Source organism: Pongo pygmaeus, chromosome 17 (genome assembly GCF_028885625.2).
Source record: "Pongo pygmaeus isolate AG05252 chromosome 17, NHGRI_mPonPyg2-v2.0_pri, whole genome shotgun sequence".
In the NCBI taxonomy this organism is placed as follows: Eukaryota; Metazoa; Chordata; class Mammalia; order Primates; family Hominidae; genus Pongo; species Pongo pygmaeus.
Genome location: NC_072390.2, coordinates 95,333,475 through 95,345,600, shown reverse-complemented (window position 1 = coordinate 95,345,600; position 12,126 = coordinate 95,333,475).

Genomic DNA, 12,126 nt, shown 5'->3' with positions numbered 1-12,126 from the left:
AATCTCATCTTGGGTACAGGCGAAACACAGAACCGAATGCCCTGAAAAGAATCAAGTCCTCCAGAAACTTACTTTTCTGCTGACTGAAACTCAGGTCCGAGCTCATCCCTGTACAAGGCCTCACCAGATACAACCAGAGGGGCACACACCACATGGGCTTCCACGAGCTCACATGGCGAGGCCGAAGGCTGCTGGATGTAGCCTCGGAAGCAGAGCTGGCCCTGACCCAGGCCTCCCCATCTTGGTCAGCAGAGCTCTCCACCCTCCCACCCTGTGGGTGCCCTCATCGGGGTCCTGCTGCCCCACAAGACACATGTGGAGCCCACCCAGGACCCTGCACACTCACTCCCGGGCCTCCTGACCACTGTCCTGTGGGGCAGACAAGCGGGTGCGAATGTCAAGGGCCAGACTGCGCTCCCTGCTGCCCCCAAATCCTCTTGGCTGGCCCCAGCCCACGACCTCTGATCTCCCTCACTGCAGCCCAGGGACCTCCGAGGCTCTGGTCTGGCCAGGGTGACCTCTGACTTCTGGTCCTGCCAGGGTGACCCTGATGCCGGCCCTGCCAGGAGCACCCTCGGAAGAGCACAGGTCGCAGGGGAGCTGAGGCTCCACCCGGGCTCTGAGACCGGCTGGTCCCACAGCCTTTTTTAGGGTGAAGAACAGGATGGGGAAGGTAAAGACAGATGCAGGAGGTGATGCCACAATATTACCCAGATCTGATTAGAAAACGCTGGAAGTTTTAAAAAGCATGCATTGGGGAGAAACCACTCAAGTTGAGAACTGGCTTACTTCCCGCCTGTGTGTGTTTTCATTTCACCAGGGGAGAGTTTCCTGAGTACCAGTGCCCAGAAAGCTTTAAGAAGAAGCCTTCTGGACAAGCAAAACTCACAGTAATGCCCCCGTCAGAGTTCTAGAAGATTAAACCACAAGGAACAGGGAGGGCTCCCAGAGCAGGGAGCAGATGTGTGAAAAACGTGCCTTCCTCATTCCTGTTTTCTGTGCACGATGGGTTTTTATCGACTGTACTTACTTCAATGCCTAACGTCAAAAATTAAAATTAAAAAAATTGTATTATTAATTTATTAATGTATTTATTATTTGTAATTTATTATATTATTTATAATGTGTTGTTTATAACTTACTATTAAGTTAATTAAAAAGTAGCCTGGGCCCAGTGGCTCACACCTGTAATCCCAGCACTTTGGGAGGCTGAGGCAGGTGGATCATGAGGTCCGGGGTTCAAGACCAGCCTGGCCAAGATGGTGAAACTCTGTCTCTAGTGAAAAAACAAAAGTTAGCCGGGTGCGGTGGCAGGTGCCTGTAATCCCAGCTACTCGGGAGGCGAGGCAGGAGAATCACTTGAACCTGGGAGGCAGAGGTTGCAGTGAGCCGAGATCGCGCCACTGCACTCTAGCCTGGGTGACAGAGCAAGACTCCATCTCAAAATAAAATAAAATAAAATAAAAAATAAAAAAAATAAGCAAGTTAGCCATGATGACCCCTTAAAGGGAAGTGGTCAACGCGCACCTCTCTGCAGTCATGCAGTATTTCATCAGATGCCTCAAGCTCTGTGCTCATGAAACAGGAATGTCTAAGGGAGACGAATCCTATTCCTTCATCCCCTTAGAAAAACACAAAATCCAAACATTCACACACAGACACTAATACCTATACTTGGCGCAATCTAAAAGCAAAGGTGTGGTTTATAACGTTTGGAGTGATCCTATTTTGTAAATATCCTTCCCATTACAGATCAAGTACACTAAGTCCACAAAAACCCAAATCAAATTTGTGATGTGTGCTGGTCAATAGGGAGAAGAAAAACATGATCCACAGGCAAAGCAGCACCTGCGTGGAGAGAAGGCCACCATTTCCCGCCGACATCCTAGTGGTGACGACAGAGACGGGCAACACTCGCCGAGGCCCAGCCACCTCCCACCCAGTGCTGTTGAGAAAGCAAAGACAGCTTTACAGACTTGATGCCAAGGACCCAGGACATTAACTGTGGCGTGACAGTCCCCACAGGCTACTTCAGGGCAGATGTCCGTGGCCTGAACCCTAGAGGCCAGGTGGTAAGTCCAGGCCACGGTGCCCAGCAAGGAGCAGGTGTCCCTGAGAACCCAGACACGGACAGTGGGACTCCCATAAGCCTGCTGTTCAAGATGCCCCAGCAAACCGGTCGGTTATAAACATTGCTGCAGGTCCCTGAAAAAAAAACAAAACCGGATGAGGTTTCCCTCTTGTCTTGTATGTCCTTGGGAGCTTGAACTTGTAACCATGTGGCTGTGCTTTCTTTTTTCACAATGGCGGCCCGGGTTTCGGGCCCAATTCCTGTCTTAGGGGATGAATCCTTCGTCTTCTATTTATATGTGTTGTATGTGTAATATAAAAGAATTTTGATTAATTGGTTTAATTACAATAACAGCTTAAATCAAATATTTTGTCAGAAAAGTAAATAGCGTAATAACTTTTATTTAGCTCATGTGACTTAAGTAATCTTTGGGAAATAAAAAGTTTTAAAGATTATTGGTAAAATAAAGACATTTGGTCTAAATTATGCAGGTCAGATATTAAGTTTACTCAATGCTTTAAGGTCATAAACTGCTTATTTGACTTTTGAAAATTGTTCAATTTACCTACCTTGCGGACATTAGATTCTAGATAAGGCCTGGGGACATGTGGAGAGCCACACCCTAGCTGTGCTGGAGGGTCCGCCCTTATCTATACTTCTGTCTGGTGGGTCCCAGGCTAGGCTCCACACCTGGTACATAATTAAAAATCCCTTACTTACCAAGATTTTCACCAAAAGCAAAAGGTGCTAAGAGTTAACACTGTATTTGAGACTACTCAAGAAATAGTCCTACACCCAGGGCGAAAAGGAAAGTAGAATATACTTTTGGTAAAAAGATTATAAGAAGTCATGGGAACGTGGATGCTTCTGCCTAGATTAAAGGGTTAAAGAATTGTTTTAAGTTAGGATCAAGCTAAAGGTTTGAACAAGTTGTGGAAGGTTTGTAAAAAATTAATTGTAAAAGAAATTCTGTGTATGGACATTGGCTAAAGTTAAAGGGGTATTATTCAGTTTTCCTGTAAATTAAACATTGGAATAACAACACAACAGGTTTTTCTTAAAGCAAAATCCTGCTTATAATCTGCTCTTTAACAAAAAAAAATTGTAAAGGGTCATAAAAGGTATAAGAATCTTACCTTAGGGGCCGGGCGTGGTGGCTCATGCCTGTAAGCCCAGCACTTTGGGAGGCCCAGGCAGGTGGATCACCTGAGGTCTGGAGTTCAAGAACAGCCTGGTCAACATGGTGAAACCCTGTCTCTACTAAAAATACAAAAATTAGCTGGGCGTGGTGGTGGGCACCTGTAATTCCAGCTATTCAGGAGACTGAGGCAGGAGAATTGCTTGAACCCAGGAGGCAGAGGTTGCACTAAGCCGAGATTGTGCCAGTGCACTCCAGTCTGGGTAACAGGAGCAAAACTCTGTCTCAAAAAAAGAATCTTGCCTTATGGTCAAACTGATTAAGATTAAATACATTTGTCTATAAGGTTTTATTAAGATTTGGGTTTAACATTAATAGTACACTAATGTAAAGGTGAAATTTGGCTTATTTGGTATAAAAATCATACAGGAAGCATTATCAAATATGAAATAATGTTTGGCTAACTTTGGGCTGTATTTGTATAAATATGTTATTGGTATGTGTTCCAAAATTATAAGAAAGTCCTATAATTCTGATATGACTTAGTGTATGTTATTAATAGTTAAAATTGTTATGTAACATTGTTATATGCCACAGAAATAACCAAATTTCATTATCAATTGTGACTTTAATAGTGGCTGTCCTAAGACTTTCGTCATCCACAGACAATTGTCTTGTTTTGGTCCTCTTTAAAAGGTGGTTTTATAATCAACCATAGGATTTTGACAGGTGCACTTAAATGCAGGTTTCCGACAGCTTTGGAAATTGTGACATTAGAATAGAGGAAAAACTTTCGGGACTCATGGAAAGCTAAAATGTTCATGAATATCAAGCAGAACTGGAGTTAACTGCGTGGACTAAACTGAAGTAATCTTTTTAACTTTGCTTAAAATGTTGCTGATCCTTTGTTTTCTTTTTCAGAGTCAAGGAAACTTAAGCTATTTGCAGCTTTTAACAATTGAGTAGGCCGGGCACGGTGGCTCATGCCTGTAATCCCAGCACTTTGGGAGGCCGAGGCGGGCCGATCACGAGGTCAGGAGAATGAGACCATCCTGGCTAACACAGTGAAACCCCGTCTCTACTAAAAAAAAAAAAAAAAAAAAAATTGGCTGGGTGTGGTGGTGGGTGCCTGTAGTCCCAGCTACTCGGGAGGCTGAGGCAGGAGAATGGCGTGAACCCGGGAGGCAGAGCTTTCAGTGAGCGGAGATCGCGCCACTGCACTCCAGCCTGGGCAACAGAGCGAGACTCCATCTCAAAAAAAAAAAAAAAAAAAAAATTGAGTAAAGCACACATCTGTGAACAAAATTTTGAGTATATTTGTTTCTCCATAATTTGGAAACTATTTGTGAGTATTCTTAATTTATGGCAATACAGTTGTTTGCATAAGTGCAATAAGAATCTGTCTTCATTTGTAACAGGACACGATTGGAGAAACTGGTTATTTTACCAAGGCTTTGACTGGAATGGTGTGTTTTCCTTTAAGGAATCCAACTTGACTTGTACAGTCAATAAAAGCCCCTCAGGAAAACATACCTTGTCTATATAGTCCCTGTAGAGGGGGCCTGACCTGTGGTAAGTGAAAAATGTCACTTTATGACATGCTCAGGAGCCACAAGTTATCTTGCGACCTCATGAGGAGAGGAATTTACCTAACTCATAGGTTATTTTAGGGCACAAAGCCATGACTAGGCTCGGCTTTTTAAAAAAAGTCTTATCCATTTATGCAGCCAACAGACACATGAAAAAATGCTCATCATCACTGGTCAATAGATAAATGCAAATCAAAACCACAATGAGATACTGTCTCACACTAGTTAGAACGGCGATCATTAAAAAGTCAGGAAACAACAGATGCTGGAGAGGATGTGGAGAAACAGGAACACTTTTACACTGTTGGTGGGACTGTAAACTAGTTCAACCATTGTGGAAGTCAGTGTGGCGATTCCTCAAGGATCTAGAGCTAGAAATACCATTTGACCCAGCCATCCCATTACTGGGTATATACCCAAAGGATTATAAATCATATTGCTATAAAGACACATGCACATGTATGTTTACTGTGGCACTATTCACAATAGCAAAGACTCGGAACCAACCCAAATGTCCACCAATGATAGACTGGATTAAGAAAATGTGGCACATATACACCATGGAATACTATGCAGCCATAAAAAAGGATGAGTTCATGTCCTTTGCAGGGACATGGATGAAGCTGGAAACCATCATTCTGAGCAAACTATCCCAAGGACAGAAAAACCAAACACCACATGTTCTCACTTATAGGTGGGAACTGAACAATGAGAACACTTGGACACAGGAAGGGGAACATCACACACGGGTGCCTGTCATGGGGTGGGGATAGGGGGTAGGGATAGCATTAGGAGAAATACCTAATGTAAATGATGAGTTAATGGGTGCAGCACACCAACATGGCACATGTATACCTATGTAACAAACCTGCACACTGTGCACAGGTACCCTAGAACTTAAAGTATAATAATAAAAAATAATAATAATAAAAAAAGAAAAAAGTCTTATCTGAGATTCCTTCTATGGAACACAGTTCCATCAAATCCAATTTTAAAAGTCTATGTGAAAAATAATTATTCTTGCTGCACTTTATACAAATAATCAGGCCAAGTATAATAAAGCAAATCAGTCTTACAATGATTTGTCCTTAGTGAAAATAGGGTACTGAAGAGAGAGAAATTATGTTTCAAAAACTACAGTACACCTATTTTTAAATTCTGTTCTCATCAGTTATTTTTAAGAATTTTTTCCTGCAATTTAGACTGACCCTGCTTATTCCTGTGAACCAACCAGTGAACTCTGGCTGCTGCTCAGAAGAAACAAAAGGGATGGGTAATGTAAAAATCTGAATCAATATTCTAATTCTAGGCACACTGGAATCAGCTAGCGACCCCGTCAGCTTGGTTCCAGCAGTTGCCTAGTTCATGGAAAGCCTTCTGATTTAGTTTACTTGGGATAATTTTACTTATTTTGCCTTACTGTTGAGGAATATATCACTGTTGTGCTCTGGGTAGGATTGCGGGATAAGCTTATAGAACGTTTTCTTAAATTTCTTAAATTCTTAAATTTGCCAGAACTTGGAGTTATGAATGGCTCTCGCTACACTGGAGCTTTCTGACTAAGCTCCTGTCTACTCTGAATGTGAGAGACCTAATAGGCAGGAATATCATCACCTCTATTCAGCCTGAAGAAGTTACAGAAGATGGATCTTTGTCCCTCTCCAACCCTTAGGATTAAGGGTTCTCTTGTAAAAGGGAGGGGGAAATGTCAGAGGCATTTGAACCAGAGCATTTACATCTTAAATAGGCGTTTCCATATAGGAAGTTACCCTGTATGGTCTACAAAGGAAAGGCATGAATAATCCACTCTGTTTAGCAAATAATCGAGAAATAACCATAAAAACGGGCAACCAGCAGCCCTTGGGGCTGTTCTGTCTATGGAGTAGCCATTCTTTATTCCTTTACTTTCCTAATAAACTCGCTTTCACTTTACCCTATGGACTTGCCCTGAATTCTTTCTTGCATGAGATCCAAGAACCCTTAGGGTCTGGATCAGGACCCCTTTCCTGTAACACATTCACTTAAAAATAAGACACTGGGTTTGCTGACACTTAGAGTAACGGCTGTATCTATGCTGCCCAATGCTGAGTAAGCACCATGAAACACAAATAATAAAGATAAATTATAATACTTAACTCTAAAACACATCTCAAATCACCACCCTCTCTCCTGCCTGCAGCCAGGGGGCCCCCAGCCGCCTGCAGAAACGGGGCCCCTCTGCCCCCTCTTCCTGCAGGACACCCTTTATGCAGACCAGACATCCATGAACGTTTATCTCTGGCTGTTTGTCAGAAGCTGCACATTAGAAGCATATTCTTAGAAACACTGCCAAGTGAATAAAAAACATTGCAAATACCACTTGAACAGCTGGCTGAAAGAGAAACCGACATTCTCACAGTGGGTTCGTTTCTCCCTTTCCCCTTAGGCCACATCTAAGAATTTCTAAAATCCCAGAAAACCTGAATCATCCATGGTCTGGCCCTCCGCACTGCGCGCCTGGGGAAGCTGGGAAGAAGCTGAGCCCCCAAGGGCAGCCCTGAGCCTCCCAGGAAAGGCCCTGAGTGCCTCGGGAGGGTGGGGTGCAGGCCCTGGGGGGATTCCAGGGGGCAAGGTGGCTTTCTTTCTTGTTTTGGTGGTGTCGTGCTTTGGGTGTGGATAAAGCTGTGGTTTTGGCAAATGCAAGTGCACTGGAGAAGGTGAAGATGATTTCCTATAAAACGTGGGTCACACACCGCAGGGGTCCACACATGGGGCCGAGGGCTGGGGGTCTGCTCTGCAGAGCCAGGGGGCTGGGCTCAGTGAGCTGCGACCCCCACACTCTGGGATCTGGCACTGAGAACACTGGAGAGGCTGGTGACCCACCCCACCTCAAGACTCCCCCCCAAGGAGGGATGCCCGGTCTTCCTGTCCCCGTCTCTGGGGCCCCACCCACGCACCTGTGGAGAGGTGGGCACGAGTGCTGTTTTAGAAACACAGGGATGTGTGCAGACGCTTGCATTTCCTCCTCACCCACACAACACCCAGTCCCCGGCCACGATGGTGTTCCCTCCTGGGAAGGGCAGGGCCCCCTTCCACACTGGCCCCTGTGGGACGAGGGCTCTTGGGCACCTGGCGCTGAAAATACTGGGGTCCTGGTGGTGGTTTTACCACAGGAGAGGCAAGCCAAGAAGACCTCAGGCTACTGCCCGCCCCCCACCCCCAATCTCAACTCCTAGGTGGGTGATGATGGGTGTCACCCAAAAGGAAGCTTGCCAGGGTTCCCTCCTCACCACCCACCAAGCTCCAGGGATTGTGCCTGGAGGGAGCAGGCTGTAAAACAGATAACCCCGAATCTCTTCCCAAAGGAGCTGATTTCACTGAAACAAAGTATGGGGAGGTGCAAGCCTAAGGGTGCTCTCAAAAACAGTGAAGGTGACGGCTGAAGTGAAAGGGCAGATGCAGGCTTGGCTGCAGACCTGCTAGTTTGCCCAAGAGAAGTGGTAAAAGAGACAGCTCCGAGGAGCCTGCCGAAGTCAGAACAAATCTCAAACACAGGCCTCAGGAACTACCCTTCAAAGGATCCTGAATTTGATTCTTTAGGATGTGGAGTGATTTATGCTCCAGAGTGTTGTTAAAACAATAGAGCGATTAGTGGATTAGACAGCTGGCTATGGCCAGGAAAAGAGAGTCAAAGTGAGCCATGCCCTGATCAAAGGAGCGTTCCTACTAAATCCCAGGGTGACTGTGGACACAGCCAAGGCTGAGTTTCCTGAGGAACAACATTAGATACTTAACACTAGGAATCTGGGGTTGGGCATAGGTAGACTCCAGTAAAATAAGCCAGCCAGTTACTAAACAAATAAACAACAAAATTACAATAATAAGCCTAGAGAGAAGGGTCTGTGCCCAGAGTTGCTACATACATCATCTAAAACAGCAGTACCCAACCTTTTGGGCACCAGGGACTGGTTTCATGGAAGACAATTTTTTCCCACAGACCGGGAAGGGGTTGGGGGATGCTTTTGGAATGAAACTGTTCCACCTCAGATCATCAGGCATTAGATTCTCATAAGGAGCATGCAACCTAGGTCCCTCCCATGCACAGTTTACAATAGGATTCGTGCTCCTATAAGAACCTAATGCTGCCACTGATCAGACAGGAGGCGGAGCGCTCAGGCAGTAATGCTGGCTCACCTGCCAATCACCTCCTGCAGTGCTGCCCCGTTCCTAACAGGCCACAGATGGGTACCAGTCCACAACCCAGGGGTTGAGGACCCCTGATCTAAAATATCCAGTTTCCAAAAAGATCACAGCACATACAAAGAAACAGGAAAGCATGACCTATAAACCAGAAATAAAGCAGACAACAGAAACTCTCTGTGAGAGTGACCAGATGTCAGACTTAACACAAAAAGCCTTCAAAGTAGCCATTACAATTTGTTGAATGAAATAAAAGAAATCAGGATAAAAGAAGATATGATTACAACACTGAATCAAATACAGAATACCAATAAAGACACAGAAATTATAAAACAGGACCAAATGGAAAGTCTGGAGATGGAAGTTATAATAGCCTAAGCAAAACTTCACTTGAACAGCTCAACGATACATTTCACCTGGCCAAGGAAAGAATTAGCAAATTTGGAAATAGATCAGGCCAGGCATGGTGGCTCATGCCTGTAATCCCAGCATTTTGGGAGGCAAGGTGGGAGGATCACTTCAGGCCAGGAGTTCAAGACCAGTCTGGGCAACAACACAGCTGTATTAGTCCATTCTCACACTGCTATAAAGAAATACCCAAGACCGGGTAACTTATAAAGAAAAGAGGTCTAGTTGACTCACAGTTCCACACGGCAGGGGAGGCCTCAGGAAACTTACAATCATGGCAGAAGGCACCTCTTCACAGGGCAGCAGGAGACAGAATGAGAACCGAGCAAAGAAGGAAGCCCCTTATAAAACCATCAGATCTCGTGAGAACTCACTATCACAAGAACAGTATGGGAGAAACCACCCCCATGATTCAATTATCTCCACCTTGTCCTGTCCCTTGACATGTGGAGATTATTACAATTCAAGGTGAGATTTGGGTGGGGACACAGAACCAAACCACATTAATAGCAAAACCCTGTCTCAGCAAAAAATTAAAAAGTTATTCAGGCGTGGTGGTGCATGCCTGTAGTCTCAGCTACTTTGGATACTGAGGCAGGAAGGTCACTTGAGCCCATGAGATTGAGGTTGTGGTACGCTATGATCATGCCACTGTACTCCAGCCTGGGTGACAGAGACCCTGTGTTTAAATAAATACATAAAATAAAAAAGAAAATAGATCAATGGAGATTATGCAATCAGAAGAATAGAAAAATGAATGATGTCTCAGAGAAATGTGGGACATGATTAAATACACCAGCATACACATGACGGAAAGGAGAGGAAAGAGAAAGGAGAAGAGAAATATTCAAAGAAACGATGGCCTAAAATTTCCCAAAATTAACAATAAAAACTCAATAATCTACACAAATCTACACATCATGAAAAACTCCAAAAGACACATCATAACAAAAATGCCAAAAGGCAAAGACAAGGAGAAAGTCTTGAAAACAGCAAGAGAAAAATAAGGCAGGAACCCTCAACAAGATTAACAGCTGACTTCTCAGCAGAAATAATGGAGGCCAGAAGGCAGTGGGATAACATAGTCACAGTGCTCAAAGAAAAAACAACTGTCATTCAAGAATCCTACATTCAGCAAAGCTATTTTTCAAAAACAGAAGTGAAATAAAGACTTTCCTAGATAAACAAAAACTGAAAGATTCACTGCTAGCAGACCTGCCTTACAAAAAATACTAAAGGAAGCTCTTTAGGCTAAAAGAGGGCTGGGGGTCCACCCTAGAGATGAAAATCTGAGACCACACAAAGAGCACCAGTAAAGGTAATCATGTAATTATAAAATACAGTATAAATTCATATTCTTCTATCACATAACTGATTTAAAATGCAATTGTACAAAACAATGTATTTATAATGTATCATTGAGCCTATAATGTATAGAAATGCAACATACTTGACAATTTAATGGTACAAAGAAAAAGTGTGTGAGCAAAGGTGTACTGGGCTAAGGAAATGACTCCATGTGGTAACTCGAAGGACATTCTCTGCTGATATTGAGACTCAGGATATAATGCAAAGTGCAAAGAGCAGCGTTCAGAACAATATGCATGTGCTGCATCATAAGAAGGAAATATAAACACGTACACATATTTGCTTATATTTCCAAAAACAACAACACTCACAAACCAGTGTGAGTTTAGCTCACACTGATAAGTGAGAACATGGCTGTTTCTGCCTCCAGTTACATCCATGTTGCTGCAAAAAACATTTCATTCTTATAGTATTCAATGGTATATGTGTGTGTGTATACATATATCCTAAATTTTTTAGTATTTCTATATAAATCACATTTTATTTATCCAGTCATCAGTTGAGGGATACCTAACTTGACCCCATGACTTTGTTATTGTGATAGTGCTGCAATAAACACACGAATGCAACTGTCTTTTTAATACAGTGATTTCTTTTCCTTTGGGTAGTAGTGGGATTGCTGGCTTGAATGGTAATTCTATTTTTAGTTCTTTGAGAAATCTCCATACTGTTTTCCATAGAGGTTGTACTAATTTTACATTTCCATCAACAGATTATAAGCATTCCCTTTTCTCCACATCCTCACCAACATCGGTTGCTTCCTGACTTTTTAATAGTAGCCATTCTGACTGGTATAAGATGGCATATCATTGTGGTATTAATTTGCATTTCTCTATTAATTAGTGAGGTTGAGCCTTATTTTCATATTTTGTTGGCTGCTTGTATGTTGAAAAACTTCTGTTCATGTCATTTGCCCACTATTTAATGAGGTTATTTGGTTTTCTTCTTGCTGAGCTCCCTATAAATTCTGAATGTTAGTCCTTTGTCAGATGCACAGTTTGCAAATATTTTCTCCCATTCCACAGGTTGTCTGTTTACCCCACTGAGTATTTCTTTTGCTGTGCAAAAGCTTTTTAGAGTCCCATTTGTCCATTTTTGTTTTTGCTGCATTTGCTTTTGAGGTCTTAGTCATAAATTTTTGCCTAGACCAATGACCAAAAGAATTTTTCCTAGGATTTCTTCTACGATTTTTATAGTTTGAGGTCTTACATTTGTCTTTAATACATCTTGATTTAATTTTTTTATATGGTGAGAGATAGGGTCCAGTTTCATTCTTCTACACGACTATCCAATTTTCCCAGCATCATTTACTGAATAGAGTGTCCTTTCCCTAGTATATATTTTTGTCAACTTTGTCAAAGATCAGTTGGTTG